This window comes from Rutilus rutilus (assembly GCF_951802725.1).
Source record: "Rutilus rutilus genome assembly, chromosome: 19".
In the NCBI taxonomy this organism is placed as follows: Eukaryota; Metazoa; Chordata; class Actinopteri; order Cypriniformes; family Leuciscidae; genus Rutilus; species Rutilus rutilus.
The window spans coordinates 1,390,459-1,404,474 of NC_140232.1; the positions used below are offsets into that span (position 1 = coordinate 1,390,459).

Consider the following 14,016-nt stretch of genomic DNA (forward strand, 5'->3'; position numbering starts at 1 on the left):
ATCACTTGCCACTACATCACTCCAGATTTATTGCTTGGAAGCAGAGTCCTTAAAACAGCGATGTTCCCCCTGAAGAAGCGGAAACCGGTGACAACATACGGAGAGAATTACAGAGACAGCTCGTATCTGTACTTGGATTTGATGCCTGTGTGATGAACAAAGTCGTCTGGGTCACTGACCAGAGATCAAACATGATTGCTGCACTCGCGCCGTATCATCGCCTGGATTGTCAGGACCATGTTTATAACACAGTTCTCAAACACATGCTTGATTCTGCCGAACTACGAGACTGCTCACCAGAGGTCACACAGACTTTGACTTTGTCTCAGCAAAGGCACTTGTGAGATGCGTCAAGCAAACGGGTATAATAAGCCAGTTATCAAAAACTGTCAGGCAAATGTCAGACACCAGGTTTAGCACTGTGTTCCTTACCTTGGATTCAATTAAGCAGGAGTACGCTGAGCTTCGTGGAAAACTTGAAAGCCGCGGGGAACGCCGCAAAATTGATGAAATATCTATATATATTTTCTATGAGAAACGGACCTTGAGTTCAGGCTTCAAAAATAACCTTAATGGTCGGGTCGGGTCGGGTTAAATGATTTCGGGTACGGGCCGGGTTCAGGCTTCAGCTGCAGATCTCTACAACAGATACCAATCACTGTTCTGGAGTGAGGAGTTTCCATCTTGCGGACTCACCTTTCCAGACACAACTTCATGCTTTTGGATTATCACTTCTTTTGGACTGTATATACACTGGTGGACACGAACACTGGGACGCTTCAACACCCAAGGATTCTTATGGGCTGTTTTAGGGTGCGATGGACTCTATGCTTTTAACAGCCTGAGTGTTCCTGGTTTTATTGTATTGTTTCAAAGTCTCCTGTGAAGATTGTAAATACACCGTTCTTATCCACTTTAACCTCAGTTTTTGTCTCATCCTTTTAACACCCAATTCCTCACACAGTAAATCTGACCCCATTTTAACTTTTGTAACTCAACTTAAAGGTAGGGTAGGTAATCCTGTTCAGAAACACTTTTTTTTATACTGGGTGAAATGGTCCTTCCATCCTGAGAGTAGTCAATACATTATGTGTTCAGAAAAAGGAATGAAAACAATCAGACCTCTGTAGCAGCTGCAGGACAGTAAAAACTCTGACCAATCACTGCCATTCGGTGCGAATGTAAAGAACCAATCAGATGCCTTCATGTCTCGTGCCCGAGCCCCACTGCGCGCGCTGCCCTGCGTGCACTCATCACATGTCACCGTTCCCGGAAATATTCAGCTCAAAGCACCTGCATATGCAGTCAGCGAAGGCAAACAAGGCAAAAACTACTTCCTCGGACCCTGCCTGCACTCTTGAACGACCTCCTCTGCTTCTCCCTCAACCCCGGACCTGTCCTCGAACCGACGATGCGGTACTTGTCTCCGGACTCGGAGTGTACGTTAGTCTTCATTAGAGTCAACAATGTTTTCATCATGGAAACTCTTACATGCAAAACACTGTATATGTTATGAATCTTACACGAAATTCACCTTCATCACAGTGTAACTGATGGTAATGGAAAAACGTGTATCAATGCAACCTGTTTTTAGTTTTGCCTTATAAATATAGCTCGTTACCGAATGAAACTTTACCATTATCGATATGCTAGCTTGATAGTGAGTACTAAAATAAATCTTATTTGTTTATATTCATAGTGATAAAGTTAGGTATTTTATTACATGTGATTCTGAAATGATGTCACTGTATGTACTGCGCTCCTTCCTCTCCACTCGTCTCAGGTAATAAATGCGTCTTCCAGCTGAGCCTGAGCGTTTGGCGTCGCGCGTTCATGTGTTTTGGGGGCGTGGCTTTGGAAGGAGCTCAGAAGGGAGGGGGTGGGAGTGAATGGAAATAATGAGCTGTGTTTATTGCAGATTAAAAGGTCTACAGTCACTCGATTTTTATATTTTCTTTTTCAGAGTACTTACATTTTAATTATGTATTGGTATATAAAGACAGTTTAAACAAATTTGGAATGTTTTTTTTTTTAGAAAAAGGATTACCTACCCTACCTTTAACCCTCTGGAGTCTGAGGGGTTTTTTGGGCCCTGGAGGTGTTCTGACATGCTCTGACATTTGTTGTTTTTTCAGTTATTTATAAACATATTAATGGCAAAGGTGTAAATTCACTCTATAAAGCACAAACAGGGCTACCATCATATCTGATCAACATGCTTGTAAATCTTTGTGTTTTTAAGAGAATAATGTTTATGCGTGGTTATTTGAAAAAATAAAAATGAAAGTTGCTGAAATAAAACCTCAAAACACATACTAAATATGTGTACACAAGACTTTTGACAAATGGATGTTGTTGCCTAGTGTTTTTTCTTCAAAATGATCTGAAAATCATCCTGCCTAATCGTTCTCATAAAACAATACATTGATTTAAACCTTGTAAAACAGTTTTTTTGTCAGAAGAGGTTTATGCGTGGGAGTGGTAATGGCTCATCAATATTAATGAGATTCAGACCAGGGGTGTGACAGACACTCCCCCACTGGCTAATGGGCCATCAAGTGCCTGAACAAAGAAGAGGAGATTCAAAGGTTTTGTTTTTCAATCTGTTTTATTGTAATTCCTCTATGTGGAGGAACTAAATGTTCTAAATTTGCAGGTATCTCACAGTAAATGCTTATGCCCCGTTGATGCGGGCTCTAAGCAAAATAAAGCAAAATAATGCAAAATGAGCAAAAACTAAAATAAAGGCAGATAGAATATAGTTACATGTCTTGGTGCCATTTTTGAAAACAGTTCCTGTTCAGCTGAAGACACAAGTGAACATTACATGCCTGGCATTTCCAAGGTGTGTCCTGCCTTTTACCAAGCTGTCCTTTGCAAAGCACACAGATCTTGCGACCAACTGTGCAAATGTTCTTTGCATCTGAGATCAGCTCCGCTCCTGAAACCGGCACATGGTCACTACTGGTTGGTTTTGGTGCTACTTTCTGTGACACACCACAGAGCTCTGCAATAAGCTGTTCCATGAACTGTTTATGGGTCATGTTACCACATAGCTCTTTGTGGATAAGGAAAGCATTGGTGGCAGCAATGTCCAAGAAGTGTAGAAAGATCTTTCTGTACCACTTCATTGTTTTGTGTTGTGCAGTGTAGTACTGTAAGAGCTGATCGGACAGGTCCACACCCCCCATGTGTTTGTTGTAGGCAGTCACAGGTGCAGGACATGGAAATGTCTTTGTCCTCCATGTATCTTTTGTTTTCACCCTCCTCTGTGCAGTGTCTCCTGTATAAGCAGATTGAATGGTGGAACAGACAGACACCTCTCGTGTGTCCATCCACTTCACAAATACAAGAGGGCCATCCCGAATCCACCTGATGGATCCTCTGGCAGATTTTTTGGAGAGTGAATTAGTTGCATCACGTGGGCAATCCTTCCTGTTGTCCCTGTAAGTCCCACATGCACCAAACTTCATTGCAAACAGGTCTTTGAGGAGCTTTGGGCTTGTGTAGAAATTGTCCATGTACACATGGTACCCAGAGCCTAAAACTTTACAGTCCAAAAGAGATGTTACAGCATCATGTGACAGTCCATGGCCTGAAGGAAAGTTGTTCTTTCCTGTGTACACAGAAAAGTCCAAAGTGTATCCATTTGATGAGTCTGCAAGAACAAACAACTTGAAACCCCATCTGGTTGGCTTGGCTTTCATGTACTGCGTCATACCTGTATGTGATTTGCATGCCACCATTCTCTCATCGACAGCTAAGTTTATTTTAGGATGATAGAAGGCTTTACAAGCATGACGAATACTGTCCATGAGAGGTTTGACCCTGAAAAGCCGGTCATGTTCAGGTGTGCCCCTCTTTCTGTCATTCTCCTTATCTGCATCTGGGTGACTCATGTGCACATTCCATGAAATGGTGCGGTATCGGTCTCGGGACATGATTGTGGCAGGAAAAGGCAAAGAGAAAAGACTGTCTTGCCGCCAGTAGTCGCTGATGGAGCTGATCTTCACCATAGCCATGTAAAAAAGCAGCCCAATGTAGCGGTACATCTCACTGATGCTGACATCAGTCCATTTATATTTGCGGCCTTTAGCAATTGCACCAGCAGCTTGAGCATTGGTGTTGTGGCACAGAGTTGACACTGCATTCTCAGAAAAAAAAACATTTTGAAGAGACTCAGAGGAGTGTGTGCATCAGCAGGACTCAGCTGTGGGCCAGGTTTCCGTGCAGGCAGGAATCTCAGAGTCTGTGGAACCATATCAATGTCAGTCTCTGTTTTCCATGACAGAGTAGACTGCTTGCTGCTTGTCTGAATGTTTGTCTTGGCCCTCTTTGCAACAGGTGTCTGATGATCACCATCACCTTTATAGCTGTAAAACAAACAAACAACTGTGAGCATTTTTATTACACAAAATAACAACTGCTTTTCAATCATTAAAAGTAACATTGGCCAGATGCAAAGCCATACAGACACATAATGTTTGTATGGACTATGTAAAACCAGAATATGTAAAACCAGAATAATACTAATATCTGAAAGAAAGGGAATAAGTGTACTTACTTTTCAGTTGTTCTCAAAACTGAACGACACCTGTCGCGTGCCCTCCCAGTGCGAGTTGCAGGTGAGGCTGAGGGTGATGCTACCACATTCCTATAAAAATAATAATATTAATATTAATAAAGGTTGAACAAAGTACTAAGTACACATGCATAACTGATGGACAGTCAGCATGTTGATAAAACAACATCAGGTCTAACATCTGTAAAATAGTGGGTAAATATGTACTTACTCTTTCTGATTTCTGCATGTCCTCTTAGTGCGAGTTGCAGAACCTACATCATTCCTTTCAAAAAAAGTTAAAAACTATTATTATCATATATTTTAGACTACTATTCCAGCACATGCACAACTGATGGACATAGCATGCTGATAAGATAACACAAAGAAAAAATATGTAATATTATCAACCAAAAATAAAGTCATACAGGCTCATATTGTAAAAAAAAATTAACTAACATGGGTAAATATGTACTTACTCATTCTGATGTTCGACTGTGTTGCTGCGCACTCTCCGAGTTGCAGATGAAGGTGATGCAGCTACATTCCTTTTTTTTTTAAAAGTTGAAAACTATTATAACATAAATATTTCAAAGTATATTACCATTAGTCTATATGAATAACTGATGCGAATAATTGTAGACACGTGCTGTAGGCATATATTGCGTGTCAATGGGCCATTACGGAGATAGCACAACGCAAACATTAACACATTTGCAATTCATCAGCTGGGCATATTTACACATTTCAGCACATACACACATTTGCAATAGATATTTGCAAGCACTTTTCGTTGATGATAATGAGGCAGCATAAACACTAGTCAAAATATAATCTAAACATACATAATATTTTCTAAATTAATTTCAAAATCCTAACTTTCATACAGGCCATGATCTAAGATCATGCGCAATCGCGAGACAAATGGAGTGGGCAGACAAGATTTTGACCATTTCATTAGGTTTATTTTTTGTATAAAGCCTTTCTTTAAAGTGAATTTCGTTTTGTATTTAATACATAAGAATTAAAAATAGCAGGCAATAAAGCTCCGTGTCGGCATGTGAACTGGAGCTCATCTCATAAATGAACCCAAACTCATAAGCTTTGCCTAAAATACCTGTCACGGGCGAGTGAGCGAGAGACGAGGATTCAAGTGCAGAGGAGATTTAATTAACAAACACAGACAAAAATACAGAAAACTCAGAACTCAGATAATCAACAGACAGGAACATCAAAGACAGGTAACTCGGACAACGAACCAGCACAAGACTACAAACACAAGGAGGCTAAATAGGGGAACAACAAAGGAGGGTAACGAGACAGACAGGTGGGACAAATTAACCAATAATCAGATAACAAGATGGGAGGGGCTAGACAATAGACAAGAGAGCACATGGCACAAAACAACAAACACCCATGTGCAGCACAAGACAGAACAGACACGTGACATTACCCCCTCCTTAAGGAGCGGCTACCAGACGCTCCACTAGGGACGGGAGGGACAGACCAGGGCGGGACGGGAGGGACGGGAGGGACGGGGGGCCAGGTCCAAGAAGGGAAACAGAAACAGGGGGTAACAGACTCAAAGGGGCCAGGGTGACACAGACAGTACATCGGGGGAACAGGGCGAAGCAAACAGTCCATCTGGTGGCCGGGGCGAAACAAGCAGTACATCGGGTGGCCGGGGCGAAACAAGCAGTACATCGGGTGGCCGGGGCGAAGCGAACAGACCGTCGGGCGGCCGGGGCAAAGCGAACAGTCCATCCGGTGGCCAGGGCGGAGACTTTCCCTCGGGCGGCCAGGGCGGAGACTTTCCCTCGGGCGGCCAGGGCGGAGACTTTCCCTCGGGCGGCCAGGGCGGAGACTCTCCCTCGGGCGGCCAGGGCGGAGACTTCTCCTCGGGCGGCCAGGGCAGAGCAAACAGTCCATCGGGCGGCCAGGGCGGAGACGACCCCTCGGGCGGCCAGGGCGGAGACGACCCCTCGGGCGGCCAGGGCGGAGACGACCCCTCGGGCGGCCAGGGCGGAGACGACCCCTCGGGCGGCCAGGGCGCAGGAACTGGAACAGACGCCAACGGCTCAGGAACTGGAACTGGCACCACCGGCTCAGGCACTGGAACTGGCGCCACCGGCTCAGGCACTGGAACTGGCGCCACCGGCTCAGGCACTGGAACTGGCACCACAGGCTCAGGCACTGGAACTGGCACCACAGGCTCAGGCACTGGAACTGGCACCACCGGCTCAGGCACTGGAACTGGCACCACCGGCTCAGGCACTGGAACTGGCACCACCGGCTCAGGCACTGGAACTGGCACCACCGGCTCAGGCACTGGAACTGGCACCACCGGCTCAGGCACTGGAACTGGCACCACCGGCTCAGGCACTGGAACTGGCACCACAGGCTCAGGTTCAGGAACAGACACAGACACAGACACAGACAAAGACACAGACAAAGACACAGACAAAGACACAGACAAAGACACAGACAAAGACACAGGAACAGACACTGGCTCCGGCTCAGGAACAGACACTGGCTCAGGCTCAGGAACAGGAACAGACACCACCGGCTCAGGAACAGGAACAGACACCACCGGCTCAGGAACAGGAACAGACACCACCGGCTCAGGAACAGGAACAGACACCACCGGCTCAGGAACAGGAACAGACACCACCGGCTCAGGAACAGACACCACCGGCTCATGAACAGACACCACCGGCTCAGGAACAGACACCACCGGCTAGAGCTTAGATTCTCTGCCCGAGCCCGAGCCCGGACTCGACCCGACCCGACCCGCGGGCCGGGCCGGGCCGGGCCGATATTTCCCGCCACTGTCCTCGGGCCGGGTCGGGTCGGGCCCTTGATAAAGCACGTCACGTGTCATGCGCAGGCAGCGTCTCGTCCACTCGCACTCGCAGTCTCGCACGCGTGACGCATCACTCCTGCTGTGCGTGCTGTACTATTCTGTAGCTTAAGTGCTTGAAGAAGCAAAGAAAAAAATTAAAACAGGAGAATTAACTTTGAGCAAGTTTGGAGGAAAATCGGAGGTATGGCAACATTTTAAACTAGTTGTGGGGAGTGACAACAAATGTGTTGGCTTTGTCTCGTGCATTAAATGCGGCACGCTGCTCGCCTATGAGAGCAAAATAACGGGTTAATTGCTTAACACATTAAGCAGTCTTGCCATGACAGAAATAAATTATAATAGTAGTCCCTCGATGTCCTCTTTTGTTACTTTTCCGATCCATTCAATTATTTCTGAATAAACAAACAACGCAGTTTACATGCTTCTTCCTTGTCGCATTATTCATTGAGATAATAATTAATAAATGCACGCACACTTATGAACGTGATAAATGTTACAGATAGCATGTTTTACTATGCACAAACAAATGCCTTTCAACTTACATGTGCAAAATTCAGAATTAAATGAATGTGCTGCAATTTGTTCAAAAAGAAAGTCTAGCCTACGTGTTTTAGCCATTGAATAAGCACATTTAGTTTCAAGTTTGTTAAGTTTTGTTTTGAAGAAAGCTTTTCTTTAAAGTGAATTTCGTTTAGTATAAATTGTATTTTAATTTTAATACATTTTTCATCAACCAATTGCCTATAGATTTAATACATAAAAAGCAATTTAGCAGACAAATAATCATGACATGGAGTCGCCGGCGCGCCGCGGTCACTTACACCATTTGAAACTTGCGCTGTCACCGAATTTACAAATGCACATCTTGCTTGTTGCAGTTGCTCACACACATATTATGTTGAAATAACAATATGTTGAAGTAACATTATTAATAATAATTCATCTTTAAGAATATTTGATTGAATGCTGAATGTTGTGCTTGTTCAATTTAATCAAATTAAAGCTTTAATTGTGATAATTAAAATAATTGAATATTTAATATTGAGTGTTGGTCAATTTTTGCTCATTTATTAATAGTATTTTTATAATAATATAGGCCTATATAACTGCGCAGCTCCCCCCTGTAGCCTAAATGATAGCACATTAAAAAAATGTAGGCTATTATTCTGGCGCCGCCCCTGGTTATAACGGCCCACATATTAAAAATGGTCGGGTTTAAATCGGGCTCGGGCTCATAATTACAGTGAACGTGTCGGGCCGGGCCGGGCTCGGACACAACGGGCTCGGGCTCGGGTAGGGTCGGGCTTGATTTGTTGGGCCCGATCTAAGCTCTACCACCGGCTCAGGCTCAGGAACAGACACAGGCTCGACGGCGGCCATCTTGTCAGAGGACACAGGCTCGACAGGTGTGACGTGGACACTCTCGGCAGCGGCCATCTTGTCAGGGGACACAGGCTCGGCAGACGTGACGTGAACACTCGCGGCGGCGGCCATCTTGTCCGAAGACACAGGCTCGGCAGGCGTGACGTGAACAGGCTCGGCGGCGGCCATCTTGTCCGAAGACACAGGCTCGGCAGGCGTGACGTGAACAGGCTCGGCGGCGGCCATCTTGTCCGAAGACACAGGCTCGGCAGGCATGACGTGAACAGTCTCTGTTGCGGCCATCTTGTCTGAAGACACAGGCCCGGCAGACGTGACGTGAACAGGCTCGGCGGTGGCCATCTTGTCCGAAGACACAGGCTCGGCAGGCACCACCGGAACTGGGACCACCGGAACAATTATGGAGGGAACCCTTCTCCTCCTCCTGTGTCTTGAGACCACCGGAATTGGGACCACCGGACTCGGGACCACCGGAACTGGGACCACCGGAACTGGGACCACCGGAACTGGAACCACCGGAATAGTCACAGAGGAGGTCTTCCTTCTCCTCCTCCGTCTCCGGACCACCGGACCACCTCCTCCGATCTGATCACCGTCTGACATGGTGCTCTCCTCCTCCAAAGTCCTCTGAACACATCTGGAGAAATATTCAAATAGGGAAATGGAATTTCCCTTCTCCTCCTCTGAAGAAAAAATCTCGCTCCGCTGAATCCACATTTTGGCTGGTTCGTTCTGTCACGGGCGAGTGAGCGAGAGACGAGGATTCAAGTGCAGAGGAGATTTAATTAACAAACACAGACAAAAATACAGAAAACTCAGAACTCAGATAATCAACAGACAGGAACATCAAAGACAGGTAACTCGGACAACGAACCAGCACAAGACTACAAACACAAGGAGGCTAAATAGGGGAACAACAAAGGAGGGTAACGAGACAGACAGGTGGGACAAATTAACCAATAATCAGATAACAAGATGGGAGGGGCTAGACAATAGACAAGAGAGCACATGGCACAAAACAACAAACACCCATGTGCAGCACAAGACAGAACAGACACGTGACAATACCAGAGAAATATATGGAAAGCTCGAAATGTGTTATTTTGAACAAAATTATTAAAAACGAAAGAAAACAGACTGCATGAAGCATCTCTCCTACTTTATACAGCAGCCTAGACCATTTAAATATAGATTACTCTGAATGACAAGTATGGAAATGGTCCAACCAGTAAAATATGTAGCCTACGTTTATATAAAATAGCTTGTCAACTTATGCAAGTAAATTTAAAAAGACTTACTCATCCGAAATATTATCCACGGCTGGATCAAGCCGCTCTTCAAAATACAAACGTTCGTCGTCAGAGTCGTGCTCTTCTTCTGAGGAAAAAGAAGAATCACTATCCAGGACTAGCTGAAGTGCTTCCTCACCAGTAAATCGTGTCATCTTCCAACGGCGCAGGAAAGTGAATGAATGAAACTTGCTGGTTTTAAGGCATTTCAGGGGGCGTTTACCTTATTTTGCATAGATCACCTCAGCTCATTAGCTTATGAATAGCGCGCTCTGCGAGTGGGTGTGAACTCATTACAGTTAATTAGATGAGACGGGAGAAACTGTACTTCTCTTTAGTTTCTTACAGATTACATTGCAGGAGAATATTTGTTTTGAATGTGAATTGTTTTATTTAAAAGTAGAAATTTAAAGCTTTCTTTAGACGCATGTTTCATGGTTGTGTGATAAGTATTAGCTGAGTTTCAGTTCATTTTCCAGACTTGTTTCAGAAAGATTTTTGCGGAGACAGAGTGAGCTGAAAGCGCACCCTGTTTATTTTATTTATTTAAAAATAAAAACAAGGTTTTGATGTTAATGTGAGTGTACACAAAAAAAAGAAGACCCTCTATAGTTTATAATCATGTATTTATTTTATTAATATGACCGTAAATGACGGATTTTTTTAAGTTTATGTTGCTGCTATGTGAAAAAAATCCAGCAAAACGCGTGGGCGCGTTTGCCGACCTCAGAGGGTTAACTAGCCTGGTTCTACCAGACTCTCGTACATTTCATTTGTACAGAGAGTCTGGCCTCGCTCCATTGAGAAACGTTTACTTCCTTGAAGGCGGGTTCTCTGTTAAAGTTCAAAACTATTGGATCTGCCCAGAGTCACTCAGGATCTGCCATAACCAATCGCTAACGTGTGGTCGTCCGAATGATCAGAGGATTATGTTTAGAATAAGATGTCTGTCTTTTATAAAGTTTATAAAGCGACGAGAATACTTTTTGTGCGAAAAAAAATAAAAATAAACGACTTTATTCCACTATTCATTTCCTTCTCTCTGTTCCTCGAGTCTTGATAAAGCAGCGCGTCTGTGTGTTGTACGTCACACGTAGGCTCACTATTGGCCGACGCTAGTCATGTGTGTGATCACATCAACGTCATCGTTCTCAGCCACTCCCTCTATTCGCTGATTGGTCCTACAAAAAATTTGTTTCTGGAAACCTAAGAATATACAGCAGTCCCAGACGTAGTACTGAAGGAAAATGAAATTGAGCGGAAGTACGTAGGAGGGCGGAGCCAGGCTACAACTTAACCCCCTGAGGTCGACAATCGCGCCGGCGTGATAGGCTCGCTTTTTTTTTTTATCAGTTCAAAAGAGATACATTTTTCTCTGTTGACTTTGATATTAAAAACAAGTTTCATCCATCAATCGATTCTGTTAAATGTGTATTATTTTTGTGTATACTCACAATAAAAACAAAGTGTTGTGCTTTTTTCCAAATAAAGAAAAATAAACACGAAGCGAGTTCTGCCTTCTCTCTGTCAGTGAAGTCCATTCTGAAACGCGTCCGAAAATGAACAATAACTCAGCGAAAACTCAGTCAAACAGACATACAGACACACAGGCATGAAGCTTGAATTCTCTTCTTTTAAATGAAGTAATTTATATAAAAAACAAATATTCTCAGTTCATGTAATCTGTAAGAAAAGAGCGAGATGTCAGTCGTTCTCATCTCATCTAATTATTTTAATGTGACTCCGCCCACGGAGAGCGCGTGCTATTCAAACGCAAATGACTGAGGCAATCCTGCAAACTTGTGAACGCCCCCATATCAGCTCGAGAAAACACAAGTTTAATCAGATCATGGTACTTGTTTACACCGTCTCGCAGCGCTGTGAGGAATAATAATATCGTAATAATAATAATGGAAAATATACCTCAGAAGTGCGGGTATTTCGAGGAGCAACGGATGCCGCTGAGCTGAGGAATACTGTAGTACGTTTTTTTTCCTTCTCAAGTGAATCGCGTTTCTGTGTGTGAATGAATGAACGGCAGAGATGCGCTGTTTACCACAGCTCGCAAAAAGACAGTTTAAATTTAAATCGCGTTTCTGTGTGTGAATGAATGATGATGTTTTAGCAAACTGTATTGCTATACTGAGATGAGTAAAAATCGACTGAAATATGTAAGGGATAATGTATAGGGAGGCGGTTGTTATAGCGAATAACAACCCCGACAGGCTGAACGGTCTTGAATCAGCCTGAAGGGGTTGTTATTCGCTATAACAACCGCCTCCCTATACATTATCCCGCTTATTACATGGCTACCTACCAAATAAATCAATAATTTGACACAAAATATTGATTTAAAAATGTGTTTATTGATTTAAAAACGATTGTATTGCTTCCGCTAAAGAAAATAGTCCGTTCCATCTCTACGGTTTTTCATGGCAACAGTCTGTTATACTTTGCAGCGGTCTGTTATCAAGAAATAACAGACCGCATTCTACATTGGAATTTAACCAAGCCATGTAATAAGTTGAAATAAAATGTAGGCTATTTGTATAAGCAACGTATTAAACTGCAAATTAACATTTATATGCCCTAATATTTCATAAAAACGTTACAGTCAGGCGAAATATGAAAGACAACATTTTGTTGACTAGATTTGGGTACAGTTTTTACTGTAGAATATACTGCCACATCAAATAAGCTTTTGTTTAGCAATTTCTGCTCATATGTTTTATATATATATATATATATATATATATATATATATATATATATGTGTGTGTGTGTACATGTACATGTATATGTATATATATATAAAATACTATTTTTGTCAAAAATAAAGTCATCAACTAAGATGTTAGCTGTTCCAATGTTGGCTATATTCAAACTAATGAATACATATGATAAAATGTAGGCCTATAATCATTTTTTTACAAAGAAAGAGTACACTTGAAATATTGTTGAAATTGTAATTATTGTTGTAATTGTAACCTTTTTAATAAAATAGCAAAACATATTTACAAGATAGATGTAAGGAAAATCTTAAATGGTCAATAGAAGTCTTCTTCTAAATATATCTTTTGTCCTTGCATTCATTCTTGGCTCAGTCAGTGTCACACCTGAATGAATGGCTCATTATGCAGAGTGGGTGAGACATTGTATTATCAGGTGTAAACCACTCCTCCTTCACGCCCCCTCGCATATTGGCTTTCCAAGCAAAACCTGTCTTATACAATTTAAATCAATGTATTGTTTTATGTGAACGATAAAGCAAGACTATTTTCACATAAATTTGAAGCCAGAACTCGAAGCGACAACATCCATTAGTCAAAAGTCTTATTGACACATATTTAGCATGAATTTTGTGGTCTTATTTCAGCAACTTTCATTTTTATTTTTTCCAATAACCACGCATAAACATTATTCTCTTAAAAATACAAACATCTACATACATGTTGCTCACATATTATAGTAGCCCTGTTTGTGCTATATAGAGTGAATTTACACCTTTGCCATTAACATGTTTATAAATAACTGAAAAAAGCACAAATGTCAGAGTATGTCAAAACATCCCAAGGGCCCCAAAAACACCTTAGACCCCAGAGGGTTAATTGGCTGATCGTTACAACTTGACTATATATTATGGGCTATTTGGCATTATTTCACACTGTATTCAGTATCCAGTGTTGGTTTGTAAGATGTATGTCTTGTTTTGACTACGTTTCCCATGGTTCTTTGTATTATTCTACTCCATGACCTACTTTCCCTGGTTGATTGATTAGTTATTCTGTTTCAATTATCTCATTAATTTCCTTTGTTTCATCCATGCTTATATACCCTGAGTTCTGTCTTAGTCTCTGCCCGTCTTCATCTATGTATAGTGTGTGTGAAGTGTATTCTAGTATTATCTTTAGAAATGTCTTTAT

General features: G+C 42.7%; 1 protein-coding gene across 1 annotated transcript in view; it reads right to left on the reverse strand.

Annotated features, from left to right (window-relative positions):
- The window catches only part of LOC311278748 (nuclear factor 7, ovary-like), a 1,193,180-nt gene that overhangs the window by 532,785 nt on the left and 646,379 nt on the right, over positions 1-14,016 (reverse strand). The gene's annotated exons all lie outside the window — the stretch shown is intronic.